The sequence below is a fragment of the Canis lupus genome, chromosome 3, assembly GCF_048164855.1.
Source record: "Canis lupus baileyi chromosome 3, mCanLup2.hap1, whole genome shotgun sequence".
NCBI classification, from domain to species: Eukaryota; Metazoa; Chordata; class Mammalia; order Carnivora; family Canidae; genus Canis; species Canis lupus.
Genome location: NC_132840.1, coordinates 40,332,707 through 40,346,710, shown reverse-complemented (window position 1 = coordinate 40,346,710; position 14,004 = coordinate 40,332,707). Strand labels below are relative to the sequence as shown.

At 41.7% G+C, this 14,004-nt stretch overlaps 1 protein-coding gene and 1 pseudogene across 15 annotated transcripts in view; one reads left to right on the top strand and one right to left on the bottom strand.

Annotated features, from left to right (window-relative positions):
* NFIA (nuclear factor I A) overlaps positions 1-14,004 on the bottom strand; it is a 373,976-nt gene that overhangs the window by 146,970 nt on the left and 213,002 nt on the right. The window lies entirely within an intron of this gene.
* LOC140630407 (peroxiredoxin-2 pseudogene) lies at positions 8,999-12,094 on the top strand (annotated as a pseudogene).

Genomic DNA, 14,004 nt, shown 5'->3' with positions numbered 1-14,004 from the left:
TTCTTTTACTCCCTGAACTCAGGGGAACTTCTAACCAAGTCTTTAGGTATGTAAACTCTCGTGTGAATTTTCCTGTTTTTCTCTCTCATGGTTGAAAAAGTTAAAAAAAAAAAAAAAAGGCGGGGGGAGAAGGGAAAGAGAGAGAGAACATGCCCCGAAATGAGAAGATTTAAGTAAGGAAAAATCATAATATAGATTTGTGGGTCAGGAAGGTTTTATTTTGGTGAGGTCATAGGGAGAAGGTTTTCATTTTGCCAAAAATGAAAGATAATGGACATGGATACTGAAGAAGGAGATAAGGTTCCCAGATTCACAGGAGCAAACGTAGGGAACACGGCTCGGTGGTCTCTTTGTATCCAACTCTGGCAAAGCCCCTCAATATAGAGTTTTTGGTGCTAGGCTCCACATAGTCAACATGATGCACAGAGTATTAGAGATCAGCTGGAAATTACAGGAAAGACAGGAAAGATGAGGAAAACTCCATGGAGTGTGTAGAGAGAGATAATGCACACTTGGTATCTGTCTTTCCTGATGATTGTGCAAATGGAAATGGTTTGAGAGTCTGACCCTATAGCATGGATTACCAATGCAATGCGATGGATTCCTCATGGCTCCGGTAGCAATGCTGGATTTGAGGAGCTTTACATCAATACTGATTTTTGATCATTCAAAATAATTAGATGTGGGCCCCACTTGGAATCTAGCATAGAGTGTCACACCAGGCCTCCTTATTCCAGGCAGTAGCAAGAATGGCAGAAACACCAAAAATGATCACTTACTGGAGATTTAGTAGGTGCTTGATGCTAAAGCATACAGGAAAGATGTGAGCCAGGTGTTGACTTCTAGCTTCCTAACTGAGAAAACTAAGAAAGTTGAGGTGGTTTGCTTGAGGTCACACACTAAGTAAAGGACAAAGCCAGGATACAGTCCTAGATGATTTAAAGCCTACCCCTGTCCCATCAAGATACCTACTTCTTGATACCACAGCTTGCCTCCATGCAAAACTACAACCCCAGCTCACTAATACACGATGGCTCTATGTTACATGCAGCCGTTAAAGCATGACCTCAGATTATACACACCTGCGAAGGGAATCTTATCTCCTTCTTTTTATTTTATTTATTTTTTATTTTTTATTTTTTTTAAAGATTTTATTCATTTATTCATGAGAGACACACACACACACACAGAGAGGCAGAGACACAGGCAGAGGGAGAAGCAGGCTCCATGCAGGGAGCCCGATGCGGGACTTGATCTGGGGACCCCAGGATCACCCCCTGGGCTGAAGGCGGCGATAAACTGCTGAGCCACCCAGGCTGCTCATCTCCTTCTTTTTAAAAATAAATCTTTGCTCTTTTCCTATAGTATAACAGTAAGACCTCCAGCAATTTCCATTACTGACGATGACAATGTCCTATGCTTTTTTCCCCACTCATTTAGTCCTGTGACTCAAACACCGAAATGGAAACGTATATGAGAAACTGCATTCATGTGTTGTTTTTTTTTAAGATTTTATTTATTTATTCATGAGAGAGAGGGAGAGAGAGGCAGAGACACAGGCAGAGGGAGAAGCAGGCTCCATGCAAGAAGTAGATGTGGGACTTGATCCAGGGACTCCAAGATCAAGCCCTGGGCCAAAGGCAGATGCTTAACCACTGAGCCACCCAGACATCCCACACTCATTGTTTTGTAAAGGACTGTCACCACCCCCTGCTTTCTACCATCACTAGCAAGAAAATGTGACTTCCTTCATCTCTGTCCCCCTCTGCAACATTCCTATAGAAATAACCTGGTTGCTATTGCATTCTTCCAGCTGAAAAATTTAAAGCCAATAAATTCCAAGTACCACTAGGTTATTCTGTTAGACTTGTCCTTCATCCGGTTCAGCTACAGAAGGGGATAATGATCTGTCATAAAGGTAAATTCATTACCACAAGATAATATCATCTTCCTCCTACTGCCTCTTTCCACAGCAAGGCACGCTCTCCCTGTGATGCTGTATCTCCATTCTCCAGGGAGTACTTCACTGCTGACATAATAATAATAACAACAACAACAACTTACATTTAGAGGGAAGACAAGACTGCCTATATTTCCTAACTCCTGACAAAGAATAGCTCCCAGTTCTACTTCTGATGCATCAGCTATTACCACAAAAGGCTTGGGAAAATCTGGAATCTTTAAAGATGCCTGCAAATGGAACTGCTAAGGGTTCGTAAAAGTTTAGCTATCACAAACAGGTGACTCAACTGCCAACTCCACTGTATGGGCAAACACTCCCATTGGTATTACCCCAGAGCAACTCAGTAAAAGCGCAAAAAGGAAACAGGATCAGACCTGCATACTGGAAATGATTCTTTATAGATCACAGCCAATTCACTTGATCACTCAACACACTTATCCAGGTGACTGATTTTCATTATGTTTTTTTTTTTTAATCACATTTTCTGGTGTTGGATGGCGGTATGGTTATTATAAAATGCACTGATCCTTCTGTGCACACACCACCCACCAGAGGTTTTTCCTAAAGACAGTGCTTTTGTCTAAAATGGGTAATCCACGCTCCATGAGTCACCCTAATACTTTCTGAACTTCTGTGTGTATGGTAGTGTGCCAGATGTTGGTAGATGAAGAGGAGATGAGTTGGAAAAGGATGATGCCCAGAAAGACACACTAGGAGGGGAATACTTCCTGAACGTTAGCCCTAGGATGACTTTTCTTACAGTCCAGGGGTTTTGTATAACTTGACATGACACAGAAGACAATACTCGGCTGTGTATGGACTTGCTGATCCTATGGGACAATGCCTCCAGGACTCCCAGACCAAAATGTGGGCACTATGTTTGTGAGGTTGGGTGGGGCCAGCAAAGAACCTCCACAGACCAGGTGATTCAGAGAACAAGATCATTGTGTAGGTAACCTGAGTAATCAATAATGCCAAGTGGTAAAGAAGAGGTGGATGACAGGGAGAAAACATTTTAGAAACAACAGCTGAGGAAAAAGAAATTCTACACCAAATCTCATAGTTTCTATTCAAGAACAATTCCAGGGTGTAAGAGTGAAAGAGTCAAAAGGCAGGCAGGCAGAGAGCCAGAGAACTGAGAGAAGCAAAAAGGTTGAGTAATAAGTCCCTAAAAACCATCAGAAGATAGTTTCTTGCTCATAGAAAGACAGTCCTTTCGAGCCAGGCTGGAGTACCCATACCCCTTTAACAAATTAAGCCTCACAGTCTGCATCTGCTAAACACAATCAATGCTGCCCATTTGAGCATTAAGTATTAAGAGGGTAGGCCCCAAAGGGATGGTGGTGGTGGTCCTTGTCATTCCCATCCATTGGAGGAGCAGGTCACACAGGACTCAGCCCCAGGATGTGCAGAAGGAATCCTGGTCCTCGTGTGCTCTCATGGGGACTGGTAGAAACTGTCCAGGTTCTCAGCTAAGAGGTCTGCATGGATATCATATTTCATGAGTCTACATGGCACAGACACCACACTTAAGAAGTCTCCAAAGTCTAACTTGCAACCTCTCCGATACCTGTCTTGCTGTTTTCTGTGGCCCCTCAGAACTGTAGACTTCTGCAGCACCAGTCAGTGGCCCTCCTGTGTGTCATGGAGGTTCCAAAAGGGACATCTGCCCTGATGGTTGCCTTGGGGTTACTCTCTGCCCTGCTAAGCAGTCTCATGACCTTCTGATTCTTCCCACCTTGCCATTTTTTCCTCATTTCCCTCTTTTTTTTATGTTGCCTCTTCTGGTTCTCTATCTTAAACACCTCTCCCTCCCAATCTCCACTATATTTCTACTTTCTACCTGTCTTCTCTTCCTCCTCCCTCCTTCACAGCGGTTATGGCTCCGCTCTCTCCCACATCCACTATGTACTTCAACATCCATGGCATTTCCATGGTTTCCCCCTTTTCCTAGTTGTACACTATACCATTTTTGTGTAAGGGACCACGAAATGTTGGATTTGAAAAGTCGATGGAAACTTACTTAAATTTCATTGTGATAAGAATGATAGCTACCACTGAGATTTGATGAGTATGCTCCCTCAACCCCTGCAAGCAGACAAGCACCACTGTGACTCCCATTTGCAGATGAGACTAAGGGACCAGGCCCAAGTTGCACAGTTATTCATTGGAGGCTGGTGGCTCCAAGCTCAAACTTCTTTCTCCTTGCTGCTCCCCTCATTTTGTGTATCAGGAAGGAAGCAAAGGCGATGTCACCTTTCAGTTCCCTCTTTCCTTATTTGACCCTCACAGATGTGGGTTGTCCCAGGGAGCCTGTGCAGGCACCCTAAACAACACTTCTTTTGAGAAGCTGGGAATTTCCACCTTTCCCGTCCTACCAAGGATCAGCTCGTAGACACAGTGGCAAGAAGCTGAAGGCCAAGTTTGGGTTCCCTCCCACCCACCATCCTCACTGGCATCTCCACTCGCACCTTAACGATCTCTTTACAAAGTTCCAGTTCCTAGGCAGAGCCTTGTCAGCTCTTTCGGAAGAGTTCTCAACTCTGAGCTCCCCCATCTTTTCTATCCTTTTCAGAAACTTGTTGACTAGCAGCTCTGTGAAGGGAAACTCAAATACTTACCGAAGCTAAAGATTTAGCCAAAGGAATTTTAGGTTGAACACAACTCACACTTAGAAAGTTTGTCTTTAGAGGACAACCTCAAAGAGACTCCGAATGGAGAGAGAACACAGCTTAGTGATATCAACATGATCTCCTATCTGGATTGCTGTGGTAGGGCCTTAATCGGTGTCCCTTCCTCTGCCCTTGTCCCCTACACTGTACTCTCGCGAGCATAGAGACCTCTCTCTTGTACTCACAACACGCCAACAACAGCCATGCAACTGGTGGGAAAAGCCAGACTCTTACAACAGACCCAGTGGATCTCAGAGTGTGATCCCTGGACTAGCAGCATCAGCATCATCTGGAACCTTGGGAGAAATACAAACTTCTGAATCAGAAACAGAAGGAGAAGTGTTCCACAGTGTGTTTTAGCAAGACTTCCAAGGGGCGCCAGGGTGGCTCATTTGGTTGAGCATCCCGCTCTTGATTTTGGCTCAGGCCATGGTCTCAGGGTTGTGAGATCGAGCCTGTGTTGCTCTCCGCACTCAGCGGAGCATCTGATTGAGATTCTCTCTCCCTCTCCTTCTCCCTCTGCCCCTCCCCCCTGCTTGTGTGCGCACGCGCTCTCTCTCTCTCTCTAAACAAATAAAAGCTTTAATAAGACTTCTAAGTGATTCTGGTGCAGTTAAAGTTTGAGAACCATGGTCCTGCATGAACTGTGCCTCTGTCCAGCCCTTCTGTGCTCCTCCTCTCTCACTGCACCCCATCTACCCTACTCTTCCCCCATATATCTGCACGTCCTACTCCCTCACCTCCTTCAGGGCTTTGCTCAAATGTTAACTTCTCAGTTAACGCATCTGTGGCCATCTTTTTCAGAATACAACCTACCCCTGACTCCCCCTTTATCTTCCTTTTCTTCATTTTTCTCCACACTACTTCTCACCATCTGGCACACTACATTATATTTTGATTCTCTGTCTCCATTAATTAGAATGGAAGCTCCTTGGCGGGCAGGGAGTTTAGGTGCTTTATTCACTGATGTAGCCTATGTAGCTAGAAAAGTCTCTGTCACAAAGTAAGTGCTCAATATTTCTTGAGTGTTGAAGGAAGGAATGATTATGTTCTGGTGCTTAGTAGCCATTGACTTGTATAAGGCATCTGACATCTCTGAGCCTCAGTCTACTCATCGATAAAAAGATAGTTTAGGAAAATGAAAAGTATACATAGTGCTCAGCTCATTTTAGTCACTCAATGGTAGCAACTGTGATCATCAGAATAAACTTTTTTTAAAAATATTTGTTTATTTTAGAAAGAAAGAGTGAGAGTGTGGGGGCAGGGAGGGGTAAAGAGAGAGGGAGAGAATCTCAAGGAGACTCTGTACTGAACATGGAGCCTGACGCAGGGCTCGATCTCATGACCCTAAGATCATGACCTGAGCAGAAATCAAGAGTCAGACACTTAATCAACTGCGCCACCAAGGCGCCCCAGAAAAAACTTATTTCAATATCACTAGAAACAAATGAAGAGTAACGGCTTGAAGTTTCAAAAATATTTTTAAAGTTTGGAGAACATTTGGGAGTGGGTAGTGAGTGTACTAAAGATATATCCCCCTTTCCAGGAACATGTTTTTGGGGCAAAGCATAATCTTCCTATGCTGACATGGGTTTCTCAAAAGGCAGCATTTTTTGATGAATTAAAATAACTAAGGAATTATAAACATAGAGCTTAATTAATCTTCCAAAAACAAAATATGGATTGAATAGGAAACACATTGAAAACTTAGGTTTGTTTGTAGATGTTTTTTCCAAAATATTGCAATAAAATGTTTGGGAACATCTAATAAGACTATTACGTAGCTAGATTTTCCTGCCCCCAAACTAATTTGATTACAAGATAGGTCACAAGGCCTGCATATTTGATTTTTGATGCGTCCATTCTAATTGTTACTATGGACGAAGACTAAACACAAAAAAATAAAACATCCTGTTGGGGAATGATCAACTCAACACACACCACATGTTTTTTCTTCTGTCATTAGTCTAAGGGGGTTTCCAAAAAGACAAAATTCTTAGAAACTAAGTTTTCCCTCGTCATTGCTGCATATTCCCACTTAGGCACTGTCCCGGGACCTCCCAGCTGCTCTCTGGTGACATCAGTTTGAGGTGACGTACTAAAAAATGACCACAGCTAGGAGCTGGGTATTTGGAGAACAAAACCCTCTTTTTGTTCTGTTATGCTTAAAAGTTCAATATCAGGATATACAAACTCAACAATTTAATACTCCTGAATCCCATGTGGTTTTTACTATGAACAAAAGACCTTTCTAGACTTCCCATCCCAAGCATCCAACACTAGCCCACACCTCTCTGCAATGGATGGACAGGGTCAAAAGAGAAACTGATCACTGTATGGGGGAATGGCAGTTGTCAAAACACATACCTTCACACCTACCACACTCTCCCTTGTGTGAATAACCCTTCTGGTCCTTAGCAACAGTAGCATGTTCATGTAATATTGTAAATGTTTCAGAAAGTTCTCTTTCAAGTTAAAAATAGATCTGCCCTATGACACAGCAATTGCACTGCTGGGGATTTACCCCAAAGATACAGATGCAGCAAGATGCCGGGACACCTGCACCCCGATGTTTATAGCAGCAATGTCCACAATAGCCAAACTGTGGAAGGAGCCTTGGTGTCCATCGAAAGATGAATGGATAAAGAAGATGTGGTTTATGTATACAATGGAATATTACTCAGCCATTAGAATGACAAATACCCACCATTTGCTTTGACGTGGATGGAACTGGAGGGTATTATGCTGAGTGAAGTAAGTCAATCGGAGAAGGACAAACATTATATGGTCTCATTCATTTGGGGAACGTAAAAAATAGTGAAAGGGAATAAAGGAGAAAGGAGAAAAAATGAATGGGAAATATCAGAGAGGGAGACAGAACATGAGACTTCTAACTCTGGGAAACAAACAAGGGGTGGTGGAAGGGGAGGTGGGCGGGGGGGGTGTGACTGGGTGACGAGCACTGAGGGGGGCACTTGATGGGATGAGCACTGGGTGTTATTCTATATGTTGGCAAATTGAACACCAATAAAAAATAAATTTATTATTAAAAAAAAAAGAAAGTTCTCTTTCAGACAAAAGTTATGGGTGGAACTCAAAGAAAAGGTGACTAGGCCAGGAGAGGCTGAGGACTGCCAACAAGCACCTTTGGAAGAAGCACTGGTGTTTGCTTACAATTGTAGGTGAGCTGGCCTCAACAGAACATACCTTTTCACCAACCCCCTTCCCCAAAGAACCCAAAGTTCTTTCCACTTGGGGAAAGTGCTTTCAGACAACAATCTGATATCAATCATTTCTATTTGGAAAAGAATTAAATCAGCATGTTTTCACTCTCTCTCTAAAGGCTCTGCATTCTAAATCATGTTTCTCTTTAGCCAACAACAGATTTTATTCACTGCTAACTAGATCTTCAAGCCATTGGGAAGATACTACAGACGGAATTTTTGAAAATAATCACAAGGGCAAATACCTGTTCTCCCTTTACCCCAGCAAGACCTTTCCTAAAAAGCACAGTTTCTGCCTGTGAGGCCAACTCTGCTTGTCTACTGTGTAAAGTATATGGATCCAGTCTCTAAGCAAGTATTGGTTATTTTAAAAAAAAAATCAATGGGAATTGTTTATGGCTCAGCTTTAATCAAAAGTCTAGCTGTGAGAAATATCTAAAATCATTTGAAGGCTATGAGATCTACCTCCTTGTGTAGACTTTGTAAAGATCATCATGTAAATTTCTCTTTTATAAATTTCTTGATGGATTGGAAGCAAATTACCTTCATGGGTCACTCAAAATTATTTTTATTGAGTTACACATTTGCATTAGGCTCTCAGCTTCTAGTTAGTAGGCCCTTAAAAGAAGCTATCTTAACAAATCCTCTACTGCATCAACTTTAATGGCTTTGAATGTCACTGGAGCAACTCCGTGTCCCCCTGTTGGAAGTTCTACATGGAAATATCAGAACTGTGTGCCAGGTAACACTTTCTCTCTTTGAGGAATTGCTGTGTATCATGTTATGGGTAGTAAGAATCACATAATTAGTCCTGTATATTCCTCTTTTTCCTTTGGCTGCCAGGAAATACAGAACCAAACATATCTCAATGTTATTAACTATGTAGATCTATATTGTAGAATCTTTGTTCAAGTTTTTTCTCTGATTTTGCCTTTCTGCTATTTTAATTTATATATTTCCCAACCCTCATTTTTAAAACTTGTTTATATTTTCCATTTTACTGTACTTATTCTTTATAAGCCATTTGATTTTTCCAAAATGGAGCTATTATATATACACAGATTACATACATACAAACTATGCACACACGCATACACACACGCCTTTATGTCAGCCTGGTAATTAGAAAGATTTCTTTTTTCTTTTCTTTTCTTTTCTCTTTTCTTTTTTCTTTCTTCTTTTCTTTCTTTTCTCTTCTCTTTTCTTTTCTTTCTTTTTTTCTTTCTTTCTTTCTTTTTTAAAAAAGATTTTATTTATTTATTTATTCGAGAGAGAGAGAGAGAGAGAGAGAGGCACAGAGACACAGGCAGAGGGAGAAGCAGGCTCCATGCAGGGAGCCTGACATGGGACTCGATCTCGGGGTCCCAGGATCACACCCTGGGCCAAAGGCAGGTGTTAAACTGCTGAACCACCCAGGGATCCCCTTATTTTTTATTTAGATTTTATTTATTTATTTGACAGAGAGAGAGCACAAGCAGGGGGAGCTGCAGAGGAAGAAGGAGAAGTAAGCTCCCCGCCGAGCAGGGAGCCCAATGCGGGGCTCCATTCCAGGACTCAGATCATGACCTGAGCTGAAGGCAGATGCTTAACCAACTGAATCACCCAGGCACCTCTAGTTTTTCTTTTTTTAAAGATTTATTATTTATTTATTTGAGAGAGAGAGAGAGCGTGCACAAGCAGGGGGAGGGGCAGAGAGAGAGGGACAGAATCTCAAGCAGACTTCCCACTGAGTGTGGAGCCCTATGGGGGGCCCCATGTACAGTTCGATCTCATGACCCTGAGATCATGACCTGAGCAGAAATCAAGAGGCAGATATTTAACCCACTGAGCCACCCAGGCACCCCAGAAAGATCACAATTTAATAGTATATTTATTTTCATGGGAAAGAACTATTACATGAAACAGAAATAAAATTGGTTGTACTGGATCATTCACTGTAGAGAAATTATTGTAACACGTTCTATAAATCTCTGTGAGCTAACTACTAATATACAGAAATAGTTGTATTACATTTCAATATCATTTTCTATAATATTATTTTACCAAGTACAAATGAGGATTTAGACTTCATGGACTCTAATTTTTCATGGCCTTGTTCTCCAAAATTTTAGACATGTGTCAGTTTTTTACAATTCACTATATTTATTACTCATGCTCCAGTGAATTGGGGAGAGACCGATTTGAATATCATGTAATTATACTTAGAAGAAGATAGGCAAGAAGATAATGCATAGGAAAGTGTTCTGCAAAACTCCAAGGGATAATACAAATGTTAGCTATTATTACCATTGCCCATAATCATATAAAACATGATTATCAGAGATGCACCAGATCTTCTCATGAATTCAAGTTGTCCTGTGTGTTCCTTCACTGGGTCTCTACAAAATAAGGATACTCAAGAAAACCCTCAGCTATTTGAACACTCTTCAGTCTCATGAGACTGGGACTTAATATCTAACTTTTAAATAGTCTCCCTATAAAACAGAAGAAAAAACCCAAGAGATGAGAGATATTTTTAGCAGAGTTATTTGCCTATTTTTTTCTTTTCTTTCTGGTTATTAAATACAACCGAGCTATTCCCTAATAATCCAGGAAGCACAGAACTAAGACATTAACCAGCCTGTGTTCCAAATTCAAAGGAGGTTAAAAACACAGCATTGTAATACAAACACAGCTTATAAGTACAGCGTGTGTACCTACTGTTCTGCCATTTAAACTTTGAGTAGCTGTACAAACAAGTCTATCTTGAGGAAACAGACTGGGTAATTTTCCATTTGGACTGTTTGAAATTTCACCAAGCGCCTCAAACTTGCAGAAGTCTGTGCTGCCAGACATTCTCTTCAAATTTGTTATCTCTCCTTCTCCCCATTAAGAGTTCCCTTTAACAAAAATGCTTTTCTTAAAGGTTGTGCTTTAAGTAAAAAAAAAAAAAAACCAAAAAAAAAACCCAACAACTTTAATTTTTACAGACACAGAGATTAAATTTAAAAGAAAAATTAAAGAGGTAACACCCTAGTTTTGGAACATAAGTTAATCTCTTCTCCATAGCCTAAGACAGAGCCAGGTCAAGCTGTCATACTCTTATGTCTTTTCAAAGTTCAGAAAAGAATTTCAAAGATCTAAATAGAAGGTAAAATATGAATCAATGAAAAGATCAAGATGCAAAATTGCTATGGTAGCGGCAGTAAATGCTAACAGCGATGTGAGGGATCTTTAGAGCCTTTTGAGAAAGGATGGAACCATGTAAGGAAAACTTTAGCACTTAGTACATAACTAGAGAAGACTATCTTCTCTTAGCTTCTATAAACCCACTGGATGAAAAATAGCTCTATTAGAAATTATCTTAGATACGCATGAAAGTCCAATTTTCTAAGCCTTAGATCTCCAAATCTGCAAAATGCCTCTTCTACAAATAGAAGTCGGCACTCACCTAGAGTGCTTTTTATAGGAAAGGAAATAGTTGGGATCTTCTTTTCAAATTAATGCACCCACTCTGAACAGAGGGATTTTTCCCTCAGTGTGTTATAAGTTATCAATAACTAAAATAAACTCCAGTTCATTTATGATGGGAGATGAGGGTATTCGTGCATCTGCCAACCTGTGCGCGCTGCCCTTGCCCATGCAGCTTGCAGTCATGACCTCTGGCAAGGCACACATCGGAAAGCCCATTGCGCCTTTCCAGGTCACTGCTGTGGTGGACAGCATCTTCAAGGAGGCGAAGCTTTGCAACTACAAAGGGAAATACTTGGTCCCCTTTTTCTACCCGTTGGACATCACCTTCGTCTGCCCAATGGAGATTACTGGCTTTAGCGAGCATGCCAAAGACTTCGGCAAGCTGCGCTGTGAGATGCTGGGGTCTCCGTGGACTCTCAGTTCACCCACCTGCTTGGATCAACACTCCCAGGAAGGACGGAGGCCCCCTGAACATCCCCTGCTGGCTGCGTAACTAGAAGTTTATCCGAAGATTATGGTGTGCTGAAGGAAGATGAGGGCATTGCCTACAGGGGCCTCTTTATCATCGATGGCAAGGTGTCCCTCTCCAGATCACTGTCAATGATTTGTCTGTGGGGCACTCTGTGGATGAAGTTCTGCAACTGATTCAGGCCTTGCAGTACACGGATGAGCACAGGGAAGTCTACCCGCCTGGCTGGAAGCCAGGCAGTGACACAATCAAGCCTAACATGGACGACAGCAAAGAATACTTCTCCAAACACAACTAGACTGCAGACAGGCGGAAAGCTGTCGGCCCCCACCTACGCCCCTACCTGGATACCCCATGCTGACCCAGGAAAGGCCAGACTTGCCCCCTTAAAACTTCATAGTCCATGACCCTGGAGGGCTTGGTCAAGGCCTTCTCATTCTCCCAGTTGGGAGCTGATGAATGGTGAGCCCTTCCCTAGAGCCCATCTAGCTGGGCGCAGGCCAAAAGGTAACGAATAAAGTATTAGGACAGATTAAAAAAAAAGATGGGAGATGAGGTGTCAAAATATTTTTGAAAATTAGTAGTTTCCATTTTTGAGGGGCACTAGCTAGATGCCAAGAGCACTGCGCTAAATGCCTTTTATGCATGATCTCATTTAAGCTCTTAACAACTATGAGGTAGGCACTATCTTTATTCTGGTTTACAGAAAAGGAAATCAAGGCTCAGGGAAGAATAGTTACTTATTCAAGGTCACAGCTACTTAACAACCAAGCCAGCAGTGAAACCCAGTTTTCTGGGTTCCTAATCCGATACTGTCTTCAACATTCTGGGTGAATGATGGGGTGGGATTAAGACATGAACTCTAATGACAGTGAGAGTCTGCCATGTGTGTGAACTGATAGCATCTTTGATTTATGTTGCAAGGAGAACCGAAAAGGTAAAGCTAAAACATGAAGGTCATACTTGTGCACACTGTGCCTTCCTGTCATCCCCCATTTTCACCTTTTGCAAGCCATACCAGACTATTTGGTTCTTTTCCAAGCTCACCATAAAGTTTTAGATCACACAGAGCCTGTGGGGGCTATTTCTACTGATTTGGAATGTGCCTCACTCTTCTCTGCTGGGGTGAAATCCAACTCTCCATTCCCTGTCCCTGAAGTCTGAATTAAAGCATTCTCTCTACTATCTTCTCAGGAGACTTTGTTTTGTTCTTAGAGCATGTAGCATATCTACCCTATATTATTATTAGAGGCATATACGCCCATCACCTGCAGAAAAAAAGCATGTCTCTTAAAGGACTGCACCCAAACCATCTTTGTATCATCCATATACCTCACACAGCACCCTGAATGCAGCAGGCACTCAATCAATGTTTCGTGTATAGTTAAAATAGGACACTTACAGTCTACTACTACAACATTTATATCAAAGAAAGGACTATTCCCAAAGGAAGTAGGAAGTATTTTTGCTCACTCTTCTTTTTGAAAGGATTTTTCAGACAGGCTATCGCCATTCCAAGGAAGGTAATGGGGCTATTTTTCTGTTTAGGAACCAGTGGTTTAAGTAATGTAAGCTATGGATCAGTGGTTTGCAATGATGGGGCTGATCGAAAGACAATCACACTCAGCACTGCTAAGGTTAATGGCACTGCCTCTGATAGGGGAAATATCACAGTGGAAGATAGGGAAGAAACCAATAAAAACATTTACACACACCTTTAATGGTATGCAGCGTAGAACCCACTTAAATGAATCCCAACTAATGAAAACATCTTGAAAAGAGAGTGATTTTTAGAGAAACCTTTTATCTACAGGTCTTATATTTATAGAGCAAACCTTTTAGATGAATACAGGGTAAAAAAAGAATTAAACGAGTAATTGTTGTGACTCATTGTGGTTCATATAACTTGCATCAGGCCAGTGAAATGAATGAACCATTTAACGAAGAAGGCTCTTCTCTACCAATTTATGTCATATATGTCAGATTATAAATAGCCTCCTCGGTAGGCACCACAAAGCAAAAAACAAGGTCTTGGGAATGACTGACTCTTGCTTGTCCTGCTGTACCTCTACGTGGGCACGGTTTCAGACTTTTCTGAGAAGAGTGGCTGAACAAATTTGGTTCCACCAGAAAAGTGCATAAAAAGGCAAACATACCATAGCCCTCCCAATATATATTGGACATATGCTTTGAAACTTACTATCTTTTCATTTTTTTTTTTTT